The sequence below is a fragment of the Salmo salar genome, chromosome 29 (assembly GCF_965601325.2).
Source record: "Salmo salar chromosome 29, fSalSal1, whole genome shotgun sequence".
Taxonomy (NCBI): domain Eukaryota; kingdom Metazoa; phylum Chordata; class Actinopteri; order Salmoniformes; family Salmonidae; genus Salmo; species Salmo salar.
The window spans coordinates 44,009,663-44,024,998 of NC_138319.1; the positions used below are offsets into that span (position 1 = coordinate 44,009,663).

Genomic DNA, 15,336 nt, shown 5'->3' on the forward strand with positions numbered 1-15,336 from the left:
CAAGCCAGAAATAATCAGACACCCATTTTTCAAGCTAGCATATAATGTCACAAAAACCCAGAAGACAGCTAAATGCAGCACTCACCTTTGATGATCTTCATCAGATGACAACCCTAGGACATTATGTTATACAATACATGCATGTTTTGTTCAATCAAGTTCATATTTATATCAAAAACCAGCTTTTTACATTAGCATGTGACGTTCAGAACTAGCATACCCCCCGCAAACTTCCGGGGAATTCGCTAACATTTTACTAAATTACTCACGATAAACGTTCACAAAAAGCATAACAATTATTTTAAGAATTATAGATACAGACCTCCTCTATGCACTCGATATGTCCGATTTTAAAATAGCTTTTTGGTGAAAGCACATTTTGCAATATTCTAAGTACATAGCCCAGGCATCACGGGCTAGCTATTTAGACACCCGGCAAGTTTAGCACTCACCATAATCATATTTACTATTATAAAAGTTTGATTACCTTTTGTTGTCTTCGTCAGAATGCACTCCCAGGACTGCTACTTCAATAACAAATGTTGGTTTGGTCCAAAATAATCCATCGTTATATCCGAATAGCGGCGTTTTGTTCGTGCGTTCCAGACACTATCCGAAATGGTAAAGAAGGGTCGCACGCATGGCGCAATTCGTGACAAAAAAAATCTAAATATTCCATTACCGTACTTCGAAGCATGTCAACCGCTGTTTAAAATCAATTTTTACGCCATTTTTCTAGTAGAAAAGCGATAATATTCCGACAGGGAATCTCCTTTTCGGCAAACAGAGGAAAAAATCACAAAGGCGGGGGCGGTCGGGTTACGCGCATAAGCCCAGAGTCCCTTGATCGGCCACTTGAGAAAGGCGATCAAGTGTTTCAGCCTGGGGCTGGGATGACGACATTCAGGTTTTTCCCGGGCTCTGAGCGCCTATGGACGACGTAGGAAGTGTCACGTTAGAGCAGAGATCCTTAGTAAAAGATAGAGATGGAAAAGAAGTTCAAGAAATGGTCAGACAGGCCACTTCCTGTAAAGGAATCTCTCAGGTTTTGACCTGCCATTTGAGTTCTGTTATACTCACAGACACCATTCAAACAGTTTTAGAAACTTTAGGGTGTTTTCTATCCATATGTAATAAGTATATGCATATTCTAGTTACTGGGTAGGAGTGGTAACCAGATTAAATCGGGTATGTTTTTTATCCAGCCGTGTCAATACTGCCCCCTAGCCCTAACAGGTTAAATTCCCTTATTTCCCCTGGTTTATATTCCCTTATTTCCCCTGGTTTATATCCTGGTTTATATTCCCTTATTTCCCCTGGTTTATATCCTGGTTTATATTCCCTTATTTCCCCTGGTTTATATCCTGGTTTATATTCCCTTATTTCCCCTGGTTTATGTTCCCTATTTCCCCCTGGTTTATATCCTGGTTTATATTCCCTCATTTCCCCTGGTTTATATTCCCTATTTTCTCCTGGTTTATGTTCCCTATTTCCCCCTGGTTTATATCTTGGTTTATATTCCCTATTTCCCCCTGGTTTATATTCCCTATTTTCACCTGGTTTATATTCCCTATTTCCCCTGGTTTATATTCCCTCTTTCCCCTGGTTTATATTCTCTCTTTTCCCCTGGTTTATATTCCCTATTTTCTCCTGGTTTATGTTCCCTATTTTCCCCTGGTTTATATCCTGGTTTATATTCCCTATTTTCCCCTGGTTTATATTCCCTATTTTCACCTGGTTTATATTCTCTATTTTCCCCTGGTTTATATCCTGGTTTATATTCCCTCTTTCCCCTGGTTTATATCCTGGTTTATATTCCCTCTTTTCCCCTGGTTTATATCCTGGTTTATATTCCCTTATTTCCCCTGGTTTATATTCCCTATTTTCACCTGGTTTATATCCTGGTTTATATTCCCTTATTTCCCCTGGTTTATATTCCCTATTTTCACCTGGTTTATATCCTGGTTTATATTCCCTTATTTCCCCTGGTTTATATTCCCTTATTTCCCCTGGTTTATATTCCCTTATTTTCCCCTGGTTTATATTCCCTTATTTCCCCTGGTTTATCCTCTATGGGCTAGGCGGGATGAATTCGTCCCACCTACGTAATAGCCACTTGAAGCCTGTGGCGCGATTTTCAAAACCTTAAAAATCCTATTACTTCAATTTCTCAAACATATGACTATTTTACAGCTATTTAAAGACAAGACTCTCGTTAATCTAACCACACTGTCCGATTTCAAAAAGGCTTTACAACGAAAGCAAAACATTAGATTATGTCAGCAGAGTACCAAGCCAGAAATAATCAGACACCCATTTTTCAAGCTCGCATATAATGTCACAAAAACCCAGAAGACAGCTAAATGCAGCACTCACCTTTGATGATCTTCATCAGATGACAACCCTAGGACATTATGTTATACAATACATGCATGTTTTGTTCAATCAAGTTCATATTTATATCAAAAACCAGCTTTTTACATTAGCATGTGACGTTCAGAACTAGCATACCCCCCGCAAACTTCCGGGGAATTCGCTAACATTTTACTAAATTACTCACGATAAACGTTCACAAAAAGCATAACAATTATTTTAAGAATTATAGATACAGACCTCCTCTATGCACTCGATATGTCCGATTTTAAAATAGCTTTTTGGTGAAAGCACATTTTGCAATATTCTAAGTACATAGCCCAGGCATCACGGGCTAGCTATTTAGACACCCGGCAAGTTTAGCACTCACCATAATCATATTTACTATTATAAAAGTTTGATTACCTTTTGTTGTCTTCGTCAGAATGCACTCCCAGGACTGCTACTTCAATAACAAATGTTGGTTTGGTCCAAAATAATCCATCGTTATATCCGAATAGCGGCGTTTTGTTCGTGCGTTCCAGACACTATCCGAAATGGTAAAGAAGGGTCGCACGCATGGCGCAATTCGTGACAAAAAAAATCTAAATATTCCATTACCGTACTTCGAAGCATGTCAACCGCTGTTTAAAATCAATTTTTACGCCATTTTTCTAGTAGAAAAGCGATAATATTCCGACAGGGAATCTCCTTTTCGGCAAACAGAGGAAAAAATCACAAAGGCGGGGGCGGTCGGGTTACGCGCATAAGCCCAGAGTCCCTTGATCGGCCACTTGAGAAAGGCGATCAAGTGTTTCAGCCTGGGGCTGGGATGACGACATTCAGGTTTTTCCCGGGCTCTGAGCGCCTATGGACGACGTAGGAAGTGTCACGTTAGAGCAGAGATCCTTAGTAAAAGATAGAGATGGAAAAGAAGTTCAAGAAATGGTCAGACAGGCCACTTCCTGTAAAGGAATCTCTCAGGTTTTGACCTGCCATTTGAGTTCTGTTATACTCACAGACACCATTCAAACAGTTTTAGAAACTTTAGGGTGTTTTCTATCCATATGTAATAAGTATATGCATATTCTAGTTACTGGGTAGGAGTGGTAACCAGATTAAATCGGGTATGTTTTTTATCCAGCCGTGTCAATACTGCCCCCTAGCCCTAACAGGTTAAATTCCCTTATTTCCCCTGGTTTATATTCCCTTATTTCCCCTGGTTTATATCCTGGTTTATATTCCCTTATTTCCCCTGGTTTATATCCTGGTTTATATTCCCTTATTTCCCCTGGTTTATATCCTGGTTTATATTCCCTTATTTCCCCTGGTTTATGTTCCCTATTTCCCCCTGGTTTATATCTTGGTTTATATTCCCTCATTTCCCCTGGTTTATATTCCCTATTTTCTCCTGGTTTATGTTCCCTATTTCCCCCTGGTTTATATCCTGGTTTATATTCCCTCATTTCCCCTGGTTTATATTCCCTATTTTCTCCTGGTTTATGTTCCCTATTTCCCCCTGGTTTATATCTTGGTTTATATTCCCTATTTCCCCCTGGTTTATATTCCCTATTTTCACCTGGTTTATATTCCCTATTTCCCCTGGTTTATATTCCCTCTTTCCCCTGGTTTATATTCTCTCTTTTCCCCTGGTTTATATTCCCTATTTTCTCCTGGTTTATGTTCCCTATTTTCCCCTGGTTTATATCCTGGTTTATATTCCCTATTTTCCCCTGGTTTATATTCCCTATTTTCACCTGGTTTATATTCTCTATTTTCCCCTGGTTTATATCCTGGTTTATATTCCCTCTTTCCCCTGGTTTATATCCTGGTTTATATTCCCTCTTTTCCCCTGGTTTATATCCTGGTTTATATTCCCTTATTTCCCCTGGTTTATATTCCCTATTTTCACCTGGTTTATATCCTGGTTTATATTCCCTTATTTCCCCTGGTTTATATTCCCTATTTTCACCTGGATTATATCCTGGTTTATATTCCCTTATTTCCCCTGGTTTATATTCCCTTATTTCCCCTGGTTTATATTCCCAATTTTCCCCTGGTTTATATTCCCTTATTTTCCCCTGGTTTATATTCCCTTATTTCCCCTGGTTTATATCCTGGTTTATATTCCCTATTTTCACCTGGTTTATATTCTCTATTTTCCCCTGGTTTATATCCTGGTTTATATTCCCTCTTTCCCCTGGTTTATATCCAGGTTTATATTCCCTCTTTCCCCTGGTTTATATCCTGATTTATATTCCCTCTTTTCCCCTGGTTTATATCCTGGTTTATATTCCCTTATTTCCCCTGGTTTATATTCCCTCTTTTCCCCTGGTTTATATCCTGGTTTATATTCCCTTATTTCCCCTGGTTTATATTCCCTTATTTCCCCAGGTTTATATCCTGGTTTATATTCCCTCCTTTACCCCCTGGTTTATATTCCCTATTTTCCCCTGGTTTATATTCCCTATTTTCACCTGGTTTATATCCTGGTTTATTTCCTGGTTTATATTCCCTCTTTTCCCCTGGTTTATATTCCCTTATTTCCCCTGGTTTATATCCTGGTTTATTTCCTGGTTTATATTCCCTCTTTTCCCCTGGTTTATATTCCCTATTTTCACCTGGTTTATATCCTGGTTTATATCCTGGTTTATATTCTCTCGTTTCCCCTGGTTTATATTCTCTCGTTTCCCCTGGTTTATAGTCCCTATTTTCACCTGGTTTATATCCTGGTTTATATCCTGGTTTAAATTCTCTCGTTTCCCCTGGTTTATATCCTGGTTTCTATTCCCTATTTTCACCTGGTTTATATTCCCTCGTTTCCACTAGTTTATATTCCCTATTTTCACCTGGTTTATTTCCTGGTTTATATCCTGGTTTATATCCTGGTTTATATCCTGGTTTATATTCCCTTATTTCCCCTGGTTTATATCCTGGTTTATATCCTGGTTTATATCCTGGTTTATATCCTGGTTTATATTCCCTTATTTCCCCTGGTTTATATCCTGGTTTATATCCTGGTTTATATCCTGGTTTATATCCTGGTTTATATCCTGGTTTATATTCCCTTATTTCCCCTGGTTTATATCCTGGTTTATATCCTGGTTTATATCCTGGTTTATATCCTGGTTTATATTCCCTATTTTCACCTGGTTTATATCCTGGTTTATATCCTGATTTATATCCTGGTTTATATCCTGGTTTATATCCTGGTTTATATTCCCTTATTTCCCCTGGTTTATATCCTGGTTTATATCCTGGTTTATATTCCCTTATTTCCCCTGGTTTATATCCATGTTTATATCCTGGTTTATATCCTGGTTTATATCCTGGTTTATATCCTGGTTTATATTCCCTTATTTCCCCTGGTTTATATCCTGGTTTATATCCTGGTTTATATCCTGGTTTATATTCCCTATTTTCACCTGGTTTATATCCTGGTTTATATCCTGGTTTATGTTCTCTTGCCAAATGTCCTCATTTGCTTGCCTGAGCCTCCCTTATCAAGGTGTTTTTGTACTTCCCTTATGCACTACACTTTACCGCTCACTTACAGTACCCCAGGTCACTATGGTCTACCAGTCTGTCATAATGACAATATAGTCTACCAGTCTATCATAATGACAATATAGTCTACCAGTCTATCATAATGATAATATAGTCTACCAGTCTATCATAATGATAATATAGTCTACCAGTCTATCATAATGACAATATAGTCTACCAGTCTATCATAATGATAATATAGTCTACCAGTCTATCATAATGATAATATAGTCTACCAGTCTATCATAATGACAATATAGTCTACCAGTCTATCATAATGATAATATAGTCTACCAGTCTATCATAATGATAATATAGTCTACCAGTCTATCATAATGATAATATAGTCTACCAGTCTATCATAATGATAATATAGTCTACCAGTCTATCATAATGATAATATAGTCTACCAGTCTGTCATAATGACAATATTGTCTATCAGCAGTTCTCTCTCTGTTGGTTTAACCCCAAGAAGTTCTGGAAAACGGTTAAAGACCTGGAGAATAAACCCTCCTCCTCACAGCTGCTCATGTCCCTTAATGTTGATGATGTGGTTGTTGCTGACAAGAAGCACATGGCTCAGCTCTTTAATCACCACTTCATTAAGTCAGGATTCCTCTTTGACTCAGCCTTGCCTCCTTGCCCGTCCAACATTTCCTCATCTCCCTTCTAATGCGACTATCCCGATGCTCCTCCCTCTCTTTCCCCTGCCCCGCAACAAAGTTTCTCCCTGCAGGCGGTCACTGAGTCCGAGGTGCTAAAGGAGCTCCTGAAACACGACCCCAAAAAAACCATCTGGACAGACCCTTTCTTCTTTAAGGTTGCTGCCCTTATATTCGCCAAACTATTCTCTGACTTTTTAAACCTGTCTCTCCTTTCTGGGGAGGTTCCCATTGCTTGGAAGGCAGCCACAGTTCGTCCTTTATTTAAAGGGTGAGATCAAGCAGAGTGTGTTGTGCCTAAGAACAGCCCTTAGCCGTGGTATATTGGCCACATACCACACCCCCTCGTGCCTTACTGCTTAAATAATCCACACATAAAAATATTCTAAGCAGCATCAAATTTCAATATGAATAGACAAGTACAAATGTAAATATCTGATAGGCAGCACAGAGGCCAGGTGTATCATAAAGAACAGTGAAGGCATGAGACACACACCTCAGAAAGCTCCCCTATTGATCTTGTTTAGGTACAATACAATTATCCTACTTAGACTAGACTGCAACGCCACAATGCAATTAATAATTGCATCATTGTTTTCATTTGAGTACAAAATTCTGTTCAAGGCTGTAATGTGCAGTGAAAATGTAATTTGAATAACAGTGCAAAAGCCCTGTGATTTGAATGTTTCATTCCATTCATTCGATTTGGATCAGTAGTGTGTCTACTCTGGACAGTTGATAAGGATCAGTAGTGGGTCTACTCTGGACAGTTTATAAGGATCAGTAGTGTGTCTACTCTGGACAGTTGATAAGGATCAGTAGTGTGTCTACTCTGGACAGTTGATAAGGATCAGTAGTGGGTCTACTCTGGACAGTTTATAAGGATCAGTAGTGTGTCTACTCTGGACAGTTGATAAGGATCAGTAGTGGGTCTACTCTGGACAGTTGATAAGGATCAGTAGTGGGTCTACTCTGGACAGTTTATAAGGATCAGTAGTGGGTCTACTCTGGACAGTTTATAAGGATCAGTAGTGGGTCTACTCTGGACAGTTTATAAGGATCAGTAGTGGGTCTACTCTGGACAGTTTATAAGGATCAGTAGTGGGTCTACTCTGGACAGTTGATAAGGATCAGTAGTGGGTCTACTCTGGACAGTTGATAAGGATCAGTAGTGGGTCTACTCTGGACAGTTGATAAGGATCAGTAGTGGGTCTACTCTGGACAGTTTATAAGGATCAGTAGTGGGTCTACTCTGGACAGTTGATAAGGATCAGTAGTGGGTCTACTCTGGACAGTTGATAAGGATCAGTAGTGGGTCTACTCTGGACAGTTGATAAGGATCAGTAGTGGGTCTACTCTGGACAGTTTATAAGGATCAGTAGTGGGTCTACTCTGGACAGTTGATAAGGATCAGTAGTGGGTCTACTCTGGACAGTTGATAAGGATCAGTAGTGGGTCTACTCTGGACAGTTTATAAGGATCAGTAGTGGGTCTACTCTGGACAGTTTATAAGGATCAGTAGTGGGTCTACTCTGGACAGTTTATAAGGATCAGTAGTGTGTCTACTCTGGACAGTTGATAAGGATCAGTAGTGGGTCTACTCTGGACAGTTTATAAGGATCAGTAGTGGGTCTACTCTGGACAGTTGATAAGGATCAGTAGTGGGTCTACTCTGGACAGTTGATAAGGATCAGTAGTGGGTCTACTCTGGACAGTTGATAAGGATCAGTAGTGGGTCTACTCTGGACAGTTGATAAGGATCAGTAGTGGGTCTACTCTGGACAGTTTATAAGGATCAGTAGTGGGTCTACTCTGGACAGTTGATAAGGATCAGTAGTGGGTCTACTCTGGACAGTTGATAAGGATCAGTAGTGGGTCTACTCTGGACAGTTTATAAGGATCAGTAGTGGGTCTACTCTGGACAGTTGATAAGGATCAGTAGTGGGTCTACTCTGGACAGTTTATAAGGATCAGTAGTGGGTCTACTCTGGACAGTTGATAAGGATCAGTAGTGGGTCTACTCTGGACAGTTGATAAGGATCAGTAGTGGGTCTACTCTGGACAGTTTATAAGGATCAGTAGTGGGTCTACTCTGGACAGTTTATAAGGATCAGTAGTGTGTCTACTCTGGACAGTTTATAAGGATCAGTAGTGGGTCTACTCTGGACAGTTGATAAGGATCAGTAGTGGGTCTACTCTGGACAGTTTATAAGGATCAGTAGTGGGTCTACTCTGGACAGTTTATAAGGATCAGTAGTGGGTCTACTCTGGACAGTTGATAAGGATCAGTAGTGGGTCTACTCTGGACAGTTGATAAGGATCAGTAGTGGGCTACTCTGGACAGTTGATAAGGATCAGTAGTGGGTCTAGTCTGGACAGTTGATAAGGATCAGTAGTGGGTCTACTCTGGACAGTTGATAAGGATCAGTAGTGGGTCTACTCTGGACAGTTTATAAGGATCAGTAGTGGGTCTACTCTGGACAGTTTATAAGGATCAGTAGTGGGTCTACTCTGGACAGTTTATAAGGATCAGTAGTGGGGTCTACTCTGGACAGTTGATAAGGATCAGTAGTGTGTCTACTCTGGACAGTTGATAAGGATCAGTAGTTGGTCTACTCTGGACAGTTTATAAGGATCAGTAGTGGGTCTACTCTGGACAGTTGATAAGGATCAGTAGTGGGTCTAGTCTGGACAGTTGATAAGGTCTAGAAAGACCCAGTAGTAGTCTGGCTTTATTTTAACTTCTGATTCTGAACGCTCTCAGATCCTCATTCTCCCAAGTCGTCCTATAATAATGTGGCCACATATGCTCCCAGCAGGCCGTTATTCAGGGAAGCTTAACATGCGCTCTGCCTCATCGCCAATCCGAACGGAACACCTAGAACATAACGCTTCAGCATAGCCTAAGTATTTATAGTTTCACTTTTATAATGTATCACAACCAGTCACAATGTTTTAATCTGATTAGACAACTTCAAAAGTCTTGTAAATTCCAGCATCCTCATAATATCTTGACATTAAATAGGTTTACATCCAACCTTTCAATGTGAGTCAAGTAGCCTACATGTCCGATAACAAAATGGCACCACATCTTGGGAAAGCATGCAGTTTATTAGGCTACAGATGAGTTATGATGAACCTCACAGGGTTGTGAAAGTACACAGTGATGATCTTGAGGCTCCTTTCCAATAAATGGTGAGGGTCTGATTCTGGTGACATGATGATCCATGCTTGGCTTCCATTTGACAAATAACAATAATCTCACGCTTTTGTACATACTAACCTCATCATGTAGTTATCATGACACAAGGTGAGACCCAGATGCAGACACAGGAGGCAGATGGTTGGAGTCTTAGATGTTTAATAATCCAAAAGGAGTAGGCAAGAGAATGGTCGTGGACAAGCAAAAGGTCAAAACCAGATCCGGAGGTACAGAGTGGCAGACAGGCTCGTGTTCAAGGCAGGCAGAATGGTCAGGCAGGTGGGTACAGAGTCCAGAAACAGGCAAGGGTCAAAACCAGGAGGACTAGAAAAAGGAGAATAGCAAAAGCAGGAGAACGGGAAAAACACTGGTTGACTTGGAAAAACGAACAAGACGAACTGGCACAGAGAGAGACAGGAAACACAGGGATAAATACACTGGGGAAAATCAGCGACACCTGGAGGGGGTGGAGACAATCACAAGGACAGGTGAAACAGATCAGGGCGTGACAGTAGTAGGCTATACCTGCACTGTATCTGACATCTGTTGGCTAGAGCGCAAGTGCCAATAACAGAGTGGGCACATTAAATATACCTACACAACATTCTTTGTGATAAAACCATCAGTAGGCCTAGAGTTGAAAATGCCATGGAAACCAATTTAACTTAGATTTTTATTTGGTACATGGGAATTTAACCTCAACAGGACTTTTATCAGCAATAAGTCAATTTGATGGAAAATGCTCCAGGGTTTGCCTTAGTTGGTAATTGCCGGTATTTGGCCTATAAATAAAATTGTAACAGGCCAAATTGTCCAGCAGAGACTGTCTATCATAGCCTACACCGCGAATTCGCACTTCAGCACCATTCTCTCACTCCTCACCTGCTGCTGAGGAGAGATGAGCCTTGGCCTTGGCTACTGTTGATTGTGAAGATGGAGGCCTTTTTAATCGCAGTAAAAGTTAGAGGAGAAAGAGTACGCCTATAGTGAAAAGCCTCCAAGGGGATTTTAATCTAAGGTAACGCCAAGTAATTTAGTCTCCTCAACTCGTTCAACAGCTACACCATTTATTACCAGATTCAGCTGAGGTCAAGAACTTAAGGAATGATTTGTACCAAATACAATGCTCTTAGTTTTAGAGATGTTCAGGACCAGTTTATTACTGGCCACCCATTCCAAAACAGACTGCAACTCTTTGTTAACCTGTTTAGGATAGGGGGCAGTATTGACACGGCTGGATAAAAAACATACCCGATTTAACTGGTTACCACTCCTACCCAGTAACTAGAATATGCATATACTTATTACATATGGATAGAAAACACCCTAAATTTTCTAAAACTGTTTGAATGGTGTCTGTGAGTATAACAGAACTCAAATGGCAGGTCAAAACCTGAGAGATTCCTTTGAAACACATTATCGCCTTTCTCAAGTGGCCGATCAAGGGACACTGGGCTTATGCGCGTGACCCCGACCGCCCCCGCCTTTGGGATTTTTTCCTCTGTTTGCCGAAAAGGAGATTCCCTGTCGGAATATTATCGCTTTTCTACGAGAAAAATGTCGTAAAAATTGATTTTAAACAGCGGTTGACATGCTTCGAAGTACGGTAATGGAATACTTAGAATTTTATTGTCACGAATTGCGCCATGCGCGCGACACTTCTTTACTATTTCGGATAGTGTCTGGAACGCACGAACAAAACGCCGCTATTCGGATATAACGATGGATTATTTTGGACCAAACCAACATTTGTTATTGAAGTAGCAGTCCTGGGTGTGCATTCTGACGAAGACAACAAAAGGTAATCAAACTTTTATAATAGTAAATATGATTATGGTGGGTGCTAAACTTGCCGGGTGTCTAAATAGCGAGCCCGTGATGCCTGGGCTATGTACTTAGAATATTGCAAAATGTGCTTTCACCAAAAAGCTATTTTAAAATCGGACATATCGAGTGCATAGAGGAGGTCTGTATCTATAATTCTTAAAATAATTGTTATGCTTTTTGTGAACGTTTATCGTGAGTAATTTAGTAAAATGTTAGCGAATTCCCCGGCAGTATGCTAGTTCTGAACGTCACATGCTAATGTAAAAAGCTGGTTTTTGATATAAATATGAACTTGATTGAACAAAACATGCATGTATTGTATAACATAATGTCCTAGGGTTGTCATCTGATGAAGATCATCAAAGGTGAGTGCTGCATTTAGCTGTCTTCTGGGTTTTGGTGACATTATATGCTGGCTTGAAAAATGGGTGTCTGATTATTTCTGGCTTGGTACTCTGCTGACATAATCTAATGTTTTGCTTTCGTTGTAAAGCCTTTTTGAAATCGGACAGTGTGGTTAGATTAACGAGAGTCTTGTCTTTAAATGGCTGTAAAATAGTCATATGTTTGAGAAATTGAAGTAATAGGATTTTTAAGGTTTTGAAAATCGCGCCACAGGCTGGCAGTGGCTGTTACGTAGGTGGGACGAATTCGTCCCGCCTAGCCTAGAGAGGTTAAGGGTTTCAGTGACTTCATTAGCTGTGGTTGCTGATGTGTATATGGTTGAATCAACAGCATACATGGACACACATGCTTTGTTTAATGCCAGTGGCAGGTCATTGGTAAAAATGGAAAAGAGTAGAGGGCCTAAAGAGCTGCCCTGTGGTACACCACACTTTACATGTTTGACATTAGAGAAGCTTCCATTAAAGAAAACCCTTTGAGTTCTATTAGATAGATACTTGCAATGCTTTTCTTTCATTATTTGTTTTTTATGCATGAATATGATGGCTCAGTGTTCGTTGTTGGCATTTCCTGCCTAAGTTTGCCAACTTTTCCAATGAGGTAATCATTAAAATAATTGGCAACATCAAATGGTTTTGTGATGAATAAGCCATCTGATTGGATGAAAGGTGGAGTTGAATTTGTCTTTCTGCTCATAATTTCATTTACAGTACTCCAAAGTTTTTTCCCATCATTCCTTTTATCATCTCTTTCAAACATACAGTTTTTCAATTCCTCATCAATCCATGGAGCCTTAACAGTTCTAACAGTCAGTTTCTTAACAGCTGCATGTTTATCAATAATTGGAAGAAGCAATTTAATAAATTCATCAAGAGCAGCGTCTGGATGCTCCTCATTAATCACATCAGTCCAACAAATATTTTTTACATCATCCATATACAAGTCACAGCTAAATCTATTGTATGATCTCTTATACACTATTTTAGGCCCTGCTGTTGGAACTTTGGCTTTCCTGGATATAGCCACTATATTTCGATCATTGCATCCAATGGGTACAGATACAGCTTTAGAACAAAGTTCTACTGTATTAGTAAAAATGTGATTGATACATGTGGATGATCTTGTTCCTGTAGTGTTTGTAAACACTCTGGTAGGTTGATTAATAACCTGAACCAGATTACAGGCACTGGTTACAGTGAGAAGCTTCCTCTTGAGTGGACAACTTGATGAAAACCAGTCAATATTCAGGTCCCCAAGAAAGGATACCTCTCTGTTTACATCACATACACTATCAAGCATTTCACACATATTATTTAGATACTGACTGTTGTGGTGGCTAATTTCTGGATTACCAAATGAGGAGAGTTACAAACTTGACACACCAGTCAGAGTTATACGTAAACAACATCTTTAATAATTTAGATGCTTTTGCAAAAGCACTTGACCTTCAATGATGCGCTATCTCTAATGAACCATTGAAAGTGACAACACAAAAGTACAAAGATCTTTTATAGCCAAGATACACCCCTCTCAATGTACATGACGAACAACAGATACATAGAATGGGTCCCAAGGTTAAGTTATGTATGAAAGATATCTATAAAACATAGCAGACAGCAACTGCTGTGTCAACAGTTTTCATTGTATAGACCAGTGTCTGGTCCTCCTCCTCCAAACTGGACCCGTCTCTCCCTGGTACGGTATAGAACAGACCAGTGTCTGGTCCTCCTACTCCAAACTGGACCCGTCTCTCCCTGGTACGGTATAGAACAGACCAGTGTCTGGTCCTCCTACTCCAAACTGGACCCGTCTCTCCCTGGTACGGTATAGAACAGACCAGTGTCTGGTCCTCCTACTCCAGACTGGACCCGTCCCTCCCTGGTACGGTATAGAACAGACCAGTGTCTGGTCCTCCTACTCCAAACTGGACCCGTCTCTCCCTGGTACGGTATAGAACAGACCAGTGTCTGGTCCTCCTACTCCAAACTGGACCCGTCTCTCCCTGGTACGGTATAGAACAGACCAGTGTCTGGTCCTCCTACTCCAAACTGGACCCGTCTCTCCCTGGTACGGTATAGAACAGACCAGTGTCTGGTCCTCCTACTCCAAACTGGACCCGTCTCTCCCTGGTACGGTATAGAACAGACCAGTGTCTGGTCCTCCTACTCCAAACTGGACCCGTCTCTCCCTGGTACGGTATAGAACAGACCAGTGTCTGGTCCTCCTACTCCAAACTGGACCCGTCTCTCCCTGGTACGGTATAGAACAGACCAGTGTCTGGTCCTCCTACTCCAAACTGGACCCGTCTCTCCCTGGTACGGTATAGAACAGACCAGTGTCTGGTCCTCCTACTCCAGACTGGACCCGTCTCTCCCTGGTACGGTATAGAACAGACCAGTGTCTGGTCCTCCTACTCCAGACTGGACCCGTCTCTCCCTGGTACGGTATAGAACAGACCAGTGTCTGGTCCTCCTACTCCAAACTGGACCCGTCTCTCCCTGGTACGGTATAGAACAGACCAGTGTCTGGTCCTCCTACTCCAAACTGGACCCGTCTCTCCCTGGTACGGTATAGAACAGACCAGTGTCTGGTCCTCCTACTCCAAACTGGACCCGTCTCTCCCTGGTACGGTATAGAACAGACCAGTGTCTGGTCCTCCTACTCCAAACTGGATCCGTCTCTCCCTGGTACGGTATAGAACAGACCAGTGTCTGGTCCTCCTACTCCAAACTGGACCCGTCTCTCCCTGGTACGGTATAGAACAGACCAGTGTCTGGTCCTCCTACTCCAAACTGGACCCGTCTCTCCCTGGTACGGTATAGAACAGACCAGTGTCTGGTCCTCCTACTCCAAACTGGACCCGTCTCTCCCTGGTACGGTATAGAACAGACCAGTGTCTGGTCCTCCTACTCCAAACTGGACCCGTCTCTCCCTGGTACGGTATAGAACAGACCAGTGTCTGGTCCTCCTACTCCAAACTGGACCCGTCTCTCCCTGGTACGGTATAGAACAGACCAGTGTCTGGTCCTCCTACTCCAAACTGGACCCGTCTCTCCCTGGTACGGTATAGAACAGACCAGTGTCTGGTCCTCCTACTCCAGACTGGACCCGTCTCTCCCTGGTACGGTATAGAACAGAAACATTACCTCATGTTATCTGGAATGCTCTTTAGGTTTTATCACCCAAAGACATCGTAAATCTCCTCTGTCAGTGCTATCTCATAGAGGCCCATCCTCAGTAGAACACACACAATAGTTAACAGAATACTCTATTCTGTCGAATAAAACAAACATTATAATGCAATACAAGCATTATAACACGACACTGTTAGCACTCTGTGGC

At 41.2% G+C, this 15,336-nt stretch overlaps 1 protein-coding gene across 1 annotated transcript in view; it reads left to right on the forward strand.

Annotated features, from left to right (window-relative positions):
• Positions 1–15,336, forward strand: part of LOC106590716 (vasoactive intestinal polypeptide receptor) — a 165,339-nt gene that overhangs the window by 5,436 nt on the left and 144,567 nt on the right. The window lies entirely within an intron of this gene.